The sequence below is a fragment of the Nipponia nippon genome, unplaced genomic scaffold (genome assembly GCF_047370975.1).
Source record: "Nipponia nippon isolate SJK-2023a ecotype South Korea unplaced genomic scaffold, ASM4737097v1 scaffold_1, whole genome shotgun sequence".
NCBI lineage: Eukaryota > Metazoa > Chordata > Aves > Pelecaniformes > Threskiornithidae > Nipponia > Nipponia nippon.
In genome coordinates this window covers 89,870,988-89,883,872 of record NW_028262290.1, presented here as the reverse complement: position 1 = coordinate 89,883,872, position 12,885 = coordinate 89,870,988, and the positions used below count along the sequence as shown (strand labels likewise).

The 12,885-nt window shown below is 37.6% G+C and overlaps 1 long non-coding RNA gene across 2 annotated transcripts in view; it reads right to left on the bottom strand.

Moving 5' to 3' along the window:
• Positions 1–971: 971 nt before the first annotated feature.
• LOC148057463 (uncharacterized) overlaps positions 972–12,885 on the bottom strand; it is a 67,040-nt gene continuing 55,126 nt past the window's right edge. Inside the window, exons 2-4 of one of the 2 annotated variants that reach the window (XR_015700072.1) lie at positions 10,271–10,404; positions 7,644–7,819; positions 972–1,325 (exon numbers count right to left, since the gene is read on the bottom strand). This is a non-coding gene — a long non-coding RNA (uncharacterized LOC148057463). The remainder of the gene's footprint in view (positions 1,326–7,643; positions 7,820–10,270; positions 10,405–12,885) is intronic. The other variant, XR_015700069.1, reaches the window with a different exon arrangement.

Sequence of the window (12,885 nt, the reverse complement as noted above, 5' to 3'; positions counted from 1 at the left end):
TAGGAAGCAAGATTTTTTTCTCATGGCTTCCTCCTCTGTGTGAATAAGCATAAACTGCATACTTAATACCAATGTTTAGACCCTAACTAGCCATTGCATAACCACGCCCTTTTGTCTGGGGGAAAGTCTGTGCTGCACAAGAATTTGAATGTCAGGCTACAAGACTTTTATATCAGTACCACAGAACAATGAAATCATAGAATCATAGAATCGTTAAGTGGGGGCTAGCAGACTTTTCCAAGCTGAAACAAAGATAATTTAATCAAATCCCTCCTTCTCATCTGCCAGAAAAGGATTAAAAAGCAAGTAGCAACAAACTAGTCTTGACCTATCTTCAGTGAAAAAGTGTAAATTCCCAACTCCCTTTGATGACTTTCTAATCAGCAAATTTCTCCAGTCATCACCTTTTTCCTTCTGCTGCACTCACCTGAAAAAAGCTGTATCTTAATTGCAATGGTGGATATGCAAATAGCAACTGTAGATCATTTTATGGAAGTAAAGCCAAGTACTGGAGAATTTAATTAGAAAATTTTCAAGTTAAAGTTCAGTGAAGCTTCTAAAATTAAACTCTAAACATTGCAAGGTTTGCTGATCATTAAAATCTTGATTTTAGTAAGCTGAAGATACATTGCTGATTTTGTAAATGCTCTAGACAATCCTACTGTTCCGGGTAATGGAGTCTGTATGCGGCAGGGAGAAAGAGACTGGAGCTGAGATAAACTACAAACCACTGAACTGATAAAATGATATCTAGATTCATAATTTATTGAAACAAAAAACCACAGAAAGCCTGTTTTCTTTTTTTCACAGAGATTACCAGAAGTGATATAGATGCCAGTGACCAAGCATAAGCAGTGCTGTAGATCTGGGTAAAAAACATGCTTTGTGATATTCTTCAACTAAATAACACTAAAATTATTCCAGAGTGACTAATCTCTTACTCTGGCAGCATGCAGTGCACAAGAAAAACAGGATGATTCTGATCTTCACCTCAACACATCAAGTATATACCTTTTCATTACTGTAGCCGGTTAGCATGTTTATAGGTGACTACTACATAAAAAGAAATATGCAAAGTTTTCTGTGATGATCAAAGGAAGTGGTGCTCATTGCAGCTCTTGCCACTATTGTACTGCCCATGGATGATGTCTCTGCACATTGTCCCACCTGGGAAAGACTCTGTAGGAATGTGAGAGTGGTGCAGGGAGTGTGAAGCCGAAGACAAACACTCCAAACTCTTGTGGTTGACAAAAAAGCAACGTAGCAAAAAAGCAGACTCTACCTTCTTTCGCAGACCCAAGATAGTTTTAACAACAGCAGGGTTCCTGAGAGAGAGGGAGAAAGAGAAGTATCAACAAGTTATATTTTCTGATCTTCAGACTCCCTGCTACCTTAATATAGGAGGTGTTGATACTCTTCACTGGTTTATTCTAGGCTAGACACATAAACCCAGAGTTTACTCCCCTGAGGAGCCATGAGGTAGGAAGGACCCTCAGGCATCTTCAACTCTTTCTATGCATCTGTATTGTCCCTGACAGACAACTCTCCAACCTGTGTTTAGATGGCTGACAGTGACTGATTCTCTATTCTTATGAATGAATGTTATTCGCACAATGATTTTCCTAAATCTTTGCTGCTGTAATTTATGGCCACTGTTTTTTTCTCACCTTGGGCCTGAAAAACAACCGTTTTTATCCCTGTGCAACTGCCTAATATGCATTATGTTTACCTACTGGATTTATAACCCTCATTAGCTTTTCTTCATTAGTTAATTCATTCAGTCTTTCCTCATGGGTCATGTTTTCTGGACCTCTGGTCATTCTCATTGCTGGCTTCTGGACTTTCTCCAACCAGTCTGCATCTCTTTTGTGGTATGAGTCAGTAAGGTTAATGGAATTTGGATTTATACTATTGCATGACTGATGCTTAGTTCTCTGAGCTTATTTTGCTAATGCTATTACACTATATTACACTATTCAAAACAATATGAAAGGTTTGCCTAAGAAGCTTATGTTTCTTTTTTATTTGTCTGGTGAATCTTCTGCATAATGTTTAGAAATTATCTACAACAATCATAAGCAATAGCCATTCATTAAAAATTAATCAGGAAGCATTTGGATAGCTCTTTTTGCAGCTGCAAAATTCAGTATTTTGCAAAAATGGTCAATTACTCACTTCCTATGCACTTTCATTTCAGTCAGCCAGGAAAACACAGACGTGGTCCTGACTTTTCTACTTTTCATCCATGTATAATATATTCCTGCATGCCAACAGAAACAGAATAATTCTCAGAATATTTTCCCAAATGTCTCCTTCCAAGTCCCACAGAGACAGCAACTGAAAATATTTTTCTGCAAAACTGTAGCTGTTGGCCCAGTCCCTGGGAGCAGTAATTTGCATACCATTGAGTTCTGTACCTTTAATAGGTCAGGAGCTCTCATATCAGAAAAAAAGGCACTTTTTACAATGGCAACTTTACCCTACACCGTAGGATTCACATATGCTACAGATCTGGATGAGTCTCACTGAAAATGTATAGCTGTTTGTTTTCTTTGCAAACACTGCTATGTTCCAGAGACTTTCTGTAGCAGAGTTTTCCTCTAACTATGAGGAAAAATGTGGATTTTTTTTCTCATCTGAAGTTCTTGTATAACTTATCAATTCATTGCAGCAGGCAGACTCTTTTTTCATGTGTGTGACAGCAGGAGAGAACCCTTTTCTGGGAGTTACTGTGTGCCATTTAAAGAAATCAGATGAATTTTTAGCACATTAAACTCTCCTCCAGATTGAAATAATGTCAAAAGACATTTTTTGTCCAGGCTTTCTCAAAGCTCCTCTGTCCTAGATTTAAACTAGTGTGTTCTTGTTTTCACCCATGTTCTTTATAATTTGCAGTTGCCTAAAGTCTATCTGTTTGACATAGGAAACCCAACTAAAAAGAGGATTAAGCCCAAGCAAGAATAATTGCAGACAGTTGCTTTCTTGTAAGCGTTACGAGTTATAGAATAGGGATGGCCATGCACAAAAACAAGTCGTATGTCAGTTGGCATGGATAAAATAAGGATCATCTTTTCTTTGGAGAGCTTCTTTCCAAACAGACATATTAGCTGCTCATGGGTACTGTTGATGAGTGCTAACTGTTCAAGGAGTAGTGCTGGACAGAACTAGACAAATAATCTTGCAGAACGAGAAGAGGGAACAGTTGGGTCTCCACTGGATGATAGACCCTCTGCTACAGCTTTTCTTTCTTCTCCTCTGCTCCCACTATGAATAAGCATTGCTTCAAAGTAAAATGCCAGCTAGCTGCTCCTCAGCATCATTCTGTTTTTAAAGCTATATTTCCCCAGAGGATGATGCAGTAAAAGCAAAGGGGAAAAAAAGGATAAAACGTGTTGAGGACAGCACAGTGCTACATTAGAAAGAGGAAGAAAAGTTATACTTTTCCTTCAAATCATAGTAACATCTTCTCTCACTGCTCTGCTATATCTTCAAAAGAATGGATGTTTCCTATCACCTTGGATATCACGTTCAACCTTCCTAACATACCCTGGCCTACAAGAAACTGTTCTAGATGCTATCATGCTGCAGATGCCTACATTTCCCAAATACTGGTTCTGATAAAGAAGGCTGTTAAGTAAGCAGGAGGAATGTTAAGTTCTGGATGTGTTATTTGTTTTGTTGAAAAGATTTTTCTGCAGTTAGATAGCTCCTCTGCAACAGGTTTCCCATGCTGATTAGCACAGACCAGTTGTTTCTTTCCTCTCTCCACCCACCCTCACAAGGCTGAGTAAGGAACTTCCAGCTGGCCTAGTTTCTCAATTTAATAGCTTTGAACATTAAGTAAATACGAGAAAGGCGCTACCTTTGTATTCCTATTGGTTGACATACTATGGGGAGAGATGGACATCCCCATCCTCTTTCCAATCCATATTTACATCAGAGTCAGTTATATAGGGCAGCAAAGCTAAAATATTAATCAGCAAAATAATATGGGTCCTGATTCTCTTCCTCACAAAATAGACAGTAATTTTTCCACTGAACTCAGGAAGAGGAAAACCTCCACTCCAAATATACACTCTCAGTTTTAACACAAAAACACTCTGACTATTTATTTTTTGTTATTTTACTTTTGTGTGCCTGCAGTGCTTATAACACATCATGTGAGCCTAACCTTGGCCTAAGGAAAAAGCAGAAAGGAAGTCATATTTCCTTCATAAAGGAAATATGCTCACTAATGAGAACATTTTACCATCATAAATACCTGTTAAGAATTTGAGACTGAGAAGTATCTGTACTCTGTTCAAGAGAAAAAACATTTATTTTTTTTTAAGTTCCAAATTGCTTTTTAGCATATGAATAAAGTGATGCCAGGCTAGTTTTTTCCTTTAGTTCACACTGAGCATTTTCAGAGTGCTTAGCAGATGTGAAATAGATGCTTTTGGACACAAACAATTTCAGAAATAATGTGCTCACTCCCTTAATAGAAGCAATGTACTTCCTCTCTGCTCTGTCAAGTATTACAGAATATTACAGAATCAGTTCCTTCTTACTTTCGCTGTGGTTAATTAAAGATTTGTCAAAGTTATATGATCTCTGAATTCTCTTTAAAAGAAATTAAAAACATTTCTGGGGTAAGGTCTAAGAAAGCAAGGCAAGCTGCCTCCATCCTTTCTGCACACACGTGCACAAACACACACACAAACACTGGCAACATTGGCAAATGGATTCAGTATTTCGTATGGAATACTATACTGTAGTGCAAGCAACTCCATTGCAATTTTGATATACAGTCAGATAAACCTACTGATACTTGCAATGTGGAGAGGTCATACAAACTTGAAGTAACTTTCAGGCAATAGATGTGCACTGAAGGAGAACCTGTCAGCCCCTTGGAAAACTCAATTTACTCAATTTCATACTGCCCCTGGCAAAAGCAAAAATATGCTAAAGCACAGAGTGAATAAGACAGCTCATTCAAACATTTGTTAGGAGTGAACAAAAGAGAAAATCAGCAGGAGGGAGTCATTAATATTTTACATTCACCAGATTCAGCACCCAATAACTACTGAAATGAATGGCTCGTGCTCCAGTTTCCATCAAAAGCATATTGGTTTGGCATCACAAGAGTCACTGAATCACAAACTTCTATTAGTTATGCCCCTACATACTGGTAGTAATTGAAGCCATACCTGCAAATATGCAAAAGTATTCTCTGGATAGAAATGAAGCAGTAATGAACAGAGGCAAAATACATTCTAGAAATGTTTCAAAGTTATCTCATGGTTCTGTGTTATTAATGAATACAATAAACCTGACTAATCAACATCTGTCCTGGATTTATGATTATAGTTCTCATAAAGATCTTCTGCCTACACTTATGCAAACCTCTGGCATGAAAACTTACAATGCAGCTATGAGCACCACTATCTTAACAGCTTCATGATCTGCAAGAAGCACAAATCTTATTCCCAATATCTTCTTCAGTAATACATAATATCACCAGAATAAAAGTGAGCAAAACCAGAGAGGGATATTTTCTATTTGGGGGTGAAGAGTCAGGGAAATTAACTTAGTGCTACAGAGTTGTTCAGTCCAAGTAAGAAAATTATAACAGGGAGAATTTCCAGGGAGATCTAAGAGCTGGCTTCTTGCTATTGCGTACTTGCAAGACTTGAAGCCTCTGTAATGTGCCAAACCAAACTGTGTGATCTTGCTGCGGTTTTGCTTTACTTGAAATGGGTAGGTGCAAGTATAAAACAGAGCACGCATTCACTTTTTTTACCATAATGGATTGGAACCACTGCAGGTCTATCCAAACTCTATATGCATTTGTCAAAACTTGTAGAATAGCATACTCCAAAACTCTAGGAACAGAAAAGCTCTTGTGAAGAGAGCCTAAATTCTGCCTGTGCTCCTATGTCTAATATTACCCATTAGCTAGGTGTAAAAAAAGGAAAAAAAAAAAAAAAAAAGAAAAAGCCTTCAAGCCAACGGAGAACACCAGACCTGGGGATGAACGTGGAATTTTGGCCACCTGAATATAACCAGAATTATGCAGGTCCATGAAAGAGGGCATATACGTTAGATAATAGATGAGTAAATAAAAGTGATTTAAATAGGAAAGCTGGATCTTGCTGCTGCATGTTCTGTTTCAGAACTTGAGGCTTGTAATACAATACAGTGGATCACCAGAATTAACGTACAGAAAAAGCCTTGAAGAAATGTAGCTTCTACAGAGTTCAACAACTATCTCCATTCTCTCCAACGACTCTGTCAAGTCTTTTAAACTGTTTCTGCGCTTAATTAAAGCACAGAGAAACAGTCGAAGAGGAGGATTTTGCTTCAGTGTAAATGTTGTTAACTTATAAGAACCTTCCAGAGGAAAGACTAATATCGAGAATCACCATTGTGCAGACAGAGAAGTTCATACAGAAAATAACTGGCAGGTGTTAACACATACATATTCAAGAATGTGCACCCTTGCTACAAAACCTATGCATCTTCTCCCAGTGGGTCCAATTCGTCCTTCTACAGTCAGAATTCAGGGGGCTAAACAAAAGCCTAATCTTAAAACCCTATGGTATTCGAACTCCTAAAGGGCAAATTTATTTTTATTTCAGGAAGGAGCTGCAGGTGACGTTATTAAGATGCGAGTTCAAGGTGTGAAAGAAATTTACTCCTTTATATTAACTCATTTCCCTTGTTTGTTACAAAAAACCAAAACACAACTATAATGAAGCCTGAATACTGGGACAAATGTTTTAACCACTGTTTATCTGAGTACCTTAGTTGGGTATTAAGATCATTAGGTAGATGCAAGAAGTCATCTCTCCATGCTGCAGAGTCTGAGGCCCTATACTTGCATATTTTCCAGTCTCACTGTATAGCAACCCACTGATGGTCCCCCAAGAAACTCTCTAGTTGCAGCTTTGGTCACTCCAACATGGTTGCCTATTGGACATACTGCAACAGACCCTCAGCTTCTGTAAATCAGCCAAATTCCACCAATATCGCTGGAATTACCCTGGTACCAATGTTATAGGTTTGGCTTTAAGGTCCTGACTAAAAGAAAAAGATAATTGAGGAATAGTGTTGAGCTTTGCAATATCAATCTTTTAAACCTTCACAATGAAATGTGTAGTTCCCAGAGATGGCATTCACAGTCCTGAGCTGCATGTGGTGTTTTTAGGCTAAGAACTGAGGCACCTTCAGGGCTGAGTGTCAGCTATGCTAGGATTTTGAGGACGGTAATTTTGGAGGTTGCACTCATACCTTGCTGTGAGTGGGGGCTAGTCTGTAATTCTCATATGTTTGCCTAATAGTAGTAAGTTAATGTATTATTCATAAAATGCCTTTATGCTTCTTTTTATCAAGCTCTGGTGCTGCTTTTAAGCAGACTTTTTGTTGTTCTCTAATCTTTGCCTAATTTAAGTATACTGAGCAGAAATCCTGTATGTGTATCCTCATAGCATCTGTCAGCACTGCAGCTCTAGGGAGAAAAAGAAATTGAAGCTGTGTATCGCTAGTACTTTTTAACATGCCATAACTTTCAACAGCCTAAATTTGAGCTTGCTCTTCAGGGAAATTACATTAGCCTTCCAAAAACACAGATTAAAGAGCTTAGAAAGCTTCTCTGTACTTGCCAGAGACATCCCACCGGCATTGCTGTGGGTTGTCTTCTCTCATTCCTAACTCATTGCAGCAGAGATCACAGCCTCCCTGTGAACTGCTCGGGCCAAGGTGCTGCCTCTGCACTTCACAGGAACGAGACATCTGCCTGCACGCTGCATCCACTCACACCGGCTACAGTCTGGGAGCCCTGAAAAATAGAGAGGGATCAGTAAACCACTGCAAGAATTACTCCTGCTCTGGAAAAAAACAAACAAACAAACCAACTTTTCTTTCACTGAGACGCTGAAGGAGCTCACAACATCATGTTTATAAGTAAGGAAGGTTAAGAGGTTACAGAATCACAGAATATAACTACTGTCATGTAAGTGGACATTTATATAACTGTGCAGAAAGGATGTAAGTCACAGACCCAATCTGGGAGGTTAGCTGACAGCGTGTAACAAATGTCAGGGACCTGCCATCCAAATGCTGAAGCTCAGAAAGCTCAAACTTTTCGCTGTAAAATGCTATTGATAATAACATGTCCTGACAGAATGATATGGGAAATTACCTACCACTGAGTCACAATATCACTTCTGAGTGTCTTTTGAAAAGAGATGATTTTTTTCATGAATTAAAATATTTATCTCACAAAAGGAATTTTTGGGTGGAGTATCTGTCGTAAAGATATCAAAGAGGTCAGACTGGAGCACCAACATCAAGGTTTTCCCAGCCTCAAGAACAGTAACTGAGAATTTAATAATTAACTTTGGGGTACCCATACTATTAAATTTTATGGGGAATTGTCAGCAGCACACACTGAATGGCTTTGAAAACACTAACCTGTTTATGCATGTGAAATCTGGACAGTATGTTGGAATTCTTATTGCAGTTAACAAGTATTCACCAACTCAGAAACATACTGAATAATACATGTCAGCATACCATCCATATCAACTAAAAGAACTAAAAGAAGCTGTTTCTTTTTTTTTTTTTTTAATGCTGCACCTTTCTCCATATGAGTGCATGTGGACAGCATTCAGCCAAACAATTGCATAGCACCAAAATGTCCCTAAAGGGTTCCATAGTTATTCCCCAAGTTATTTTTAGCACAAGGGGAGTAACAGAAGCAGTTACCAGGGTGATTTCTGTTGGCTTTCCTCTTTCCTCTCTGTTTCTCTTTAGGAGAAAAAAAGAATTCAGATGCCTCCAGTTTGGAAGAAAAAAAATATACTTGGATTTATTTTGGTAACATTTTCCATGAAAGGCAATTTGCATTTTTATAAACAAATCTTTTCCTAGTCACAAAATGGGCATGACATTTCTGGAAATTGTATGTTCATCTGGCCTGGCTTCATGCTGCTGTTGCTGTTCAGAGATGCTTATGATTATTTCAAAGCCAATGGCTTTTGTTTTGGTTTTTACTTCTGATCTCTATCTGATGAGTTCAGCCATTACTGCCTTAGAAATTAGCCAAATGAGGTGTGTGAAAAATGTTTTATTTCTTGTTCCCTGATTAAGGACAGAGTTGCTTGTTCTTCTCTATCTGACTCAATTTACCCAGATGGTCCACTGCTTGTCTGCCTTACAAGAGGTTTGTGTTTATAAACAAGTTAGATGATGTAAGCAAAGTAAATAGCATTAAGTTCTCAACTGCAACAGTAACCAGACTTTCAAAAAGATGTAAGTAGTGTTGATTTGCAATTTTTCTGTGAATTAGACTGGACTGTCATCACAGTCTTGTCTAGAAGTATTTTTGAACACATTTTTCAAAGCCACTTCATAACTTAATGTAGCCATCACATAATCTGGAAGAGGGAATGAATGTTGTTCACTAGAAGATACACGAAAAGCTGTACTTTTCATAAAATTGTCAGAATCTTTATTTTTCACTTCAACTAGTACAGTTCATCTTCACCCATGTGCCTGATTTGATCCTTTTGTACGAATCTTCTAACTTACTTTTACTATTTACTGAGTAACCACCTGCTTGAAAAATTCTTGTCCTTTCTTAGAACTCTAAGCTCATCTTATTTCAGACAGGCAAATCTGTATCAGTTAAAGGTAAAGCAGCTTCACCATTTATTTTGTTTTTGACAATGCAAAACCAAACAAACTTGCAGCTGTATAATCAAAATCAACCTTTCTGTAGTTGCAGGTCAATGAAACTGGCTAGAGAACACGTAAGAACTTGGCATGCCCTGTAATGGGGTCTTGTGACCCTTTAACAGGCAAAATAAATCAAAACCATAAAATGGGAATATATTCTAAGAATACTCATGTCGGGCACAAGGCAACTCTATTTTGCATCTTTATTAAGGCGCTCCACTCCTTTTCATGTAGACAGTGCGGTGTAGTTTGCTTGCACCTGAATTGCTTGGAATATGTTAAAGCTTCCAGGGAAATCAGTAAGAAAGAACACTTAGTGCATGATATTCAGCCATAATTCCTTTGGGTCATGCTCATTCCAGCTCTCATTATGACTGTAAATAGCTAGTTAAAAAGGTACAGACTGGCATCTTTAATAAACTTCTATTTATAGCAGTCAACATTAAAAGGCAAACAAAAAAAAAAAGGAGGGAAAATTTCATTAATTCAATTTGTTCTGTTAGAAAGGAAAAGGAATGAAAATTTCATGATACAAAGTGCTTTAGCTTACTTTTAGAGGTTACATAGGAAGATTGTGATGGGTTATTTATTTGCAGGATAGTTGTTGCTGAAGGGTCCAAAGAGAAATAGGCATAGCCCATTCTGGTAGGGCTGCCAAGTCACTGGAGAAAAGGAGATCTATGCCTAAAACGACAAATAATTTTTTAATCAACAAGAATGCAAAGAATGAGGGAAAGGTCTGCAAAAAATTGGCAGTGATTAAAAAAAAAATAAAAAATAAAATTTTCTTATAGGTCTCTTCTAGAACATAGATAACAAACTGGGTGATATTTTATAAGGTTAAGTTTCCTTTCTCCCTTTCTCTTTGTATCTTTCTTATTGTGTGAAGATTAATTTATTACGGTTTATACCAGGAATTCCCAAGACATGAAAGAAAAAGGCAAGTGGTGATAATCTGTTATTGACTACCTTAGAGAACTCTAACAAATTATCCAATTCTACGAGGCCCTGAAACATGTTTTCTAATGCAGTTTCCAGTTTCCTTCCATTATTTACCTTCCTGACTTAACTCACGAAAGTAAAGAAGACTATGAAATTTCTAATGCAAATCAAAACACAACTGAAATGTTACAAGTAACTATTATGAAGATGGCATTGCTCGGTTTGTGCATGTTCCCATCGTTCTATTATTTCTTTTTTGCATGACTCTGCATTAAATTTCATTTTTGTCAGACAATCAGACTAAATCAGACATTATCAAAAAGTAACAAAAGAAATGAGTTCCTCCTTACCTAAAGGTCACAGATTAATTCCTTTTAAATAAATATGAATTCTAAAGACTGCCTGTTCTTTTTATGAAGTTCACATTGTGACAGATGAAACAAAAGAGAAATAATTTGATGATATAAGAATGCAGGATTTTCTGATAGTAATTCAATGCTTTAGTATGTGCTGTTTTCATTGAGGATGCCATAAAAAGCAATATCAAATGAGTCCTTCATGGCTTTGCTTCATTCTTTTTCCTCTTGAAATGTAAAAATGCCTTTTTCTTACTCTGGAGATTAGTGCTTTCTCTTTACTTAAAACTATAACTAACGTGCTCTCATTGATCTTGAGGATACACAAGAGAGAATACTCCAATGCAAGTCTCAAGTTTCAGAATAAACAAGTGCAAACATAAAGTAGCAAATCTTCACAAAGTTAACATATCAAAATTTTAAATGACTGCTAGATTTGCCTACAGTTCACATGCAAATTGAGTGTAGGGCCATACATCACCTTAAATAGCAAGAGCAGAACCATAATTTTCTTGTACTACAAAAGCAGGATTAGGGCTTTTGAGACACGGACTCTACTTAAAGCTCCTGCCTAGACAAATTTCTTAAGCAAATGATTAAGTTTTCACTTCCCTTTGATGTTTTGCTAGTCCTGCCGATTTTGAATATACGGACTTTATGAAGCAAAGACTATAATTTATTCAATTTTTGCATGGGACCTAGAACAATTGTTTCTTGAGTGAGCCGAGTACTTTAAATAATACAGATATTTCTTATTCTGTGCAGAGCTAGCAAAGCTGTCATTCTTCTTTCTGTTCACCTCTCTTCTACATGCAGTTTGGTGTTTGGACTGGGAAAATCAAGGGTACAGAAACATAAGCAGAAGGAAGGCTTTGCCTGTAACATTTATTTGTGGCTACTACAGAAATAAGAGTGAAAGGTGCCTTTGTAGTCTGCAACCCTCCCTGAACTTCTGAGTTAATAAAACTACAGTCTCTGCCATAGTAGCCAGTTTGGGGGTCATGAGAAAGGATCATAACAGTGCTTTCATTTGTTGTGGGATGCTCAGACACTCTGTTATCTTATAAAACACAATGAGATGCTACTGCTCATGCATGGGACCACTGTGTTCTCCATAGCTATTCAAGTCTAGACCCGTAAAAACTTGCACAGGAAACAGGATGCGGCAATTCGCGAAAGAATAACAGCCTCCAGCGCTATTCTATTTAGAAAGAAGAGAGGTTTGCTTGTATACAGGCATCTTTGAGGAGGTAAATGTGGGGTCTGGAATCCCTGCTCTCCCAGACAAGGGAATTAGGTTCAGCTTGCCTCTTTGAACTAATCTATTCTATCTAAAGGCTGAACCTTATATAATAACTACTTTGTGGGGGTTTGTCCTATGGCAAATGTACTTTCAGCACCAGGAAATGAGGATGATGCTTTCTGAGTCATTCTCCCAGCTGGATCATGTCTGGATCATGTTGTCAATAGTAATTTTAAAATACTCCCCTCCCCTCCCTGCTCCTACTCCACCACCAACAGCAGCACGAGACATGAGCATTCAAACAAAATGCAAACAACAGATAACTAGCTGGTTTGGTTTTGTCCATCCTTATTCCTTCACTTCCAAAACAGACAAGAAACATAACTGCTAAAAGTGACTCATTATTTCTTTTTTTTTTTCTTTTATACAAAGCAAGACAATAATTTGAAAACAAGCACTTGAAAGCAAGCAAGAAATCTAAGATGACAGTTTATCTCTGTATTAAGAAAAAAACAACCCTGCGCACAAAAATGAAAAATAAATAGTGCCCACCAAAAGATTGTCCTCTTGGGATAGCTTCATAGTGTGCTCTAGCACTGAGGCTTGACAGAAGTTCAGGGCTGT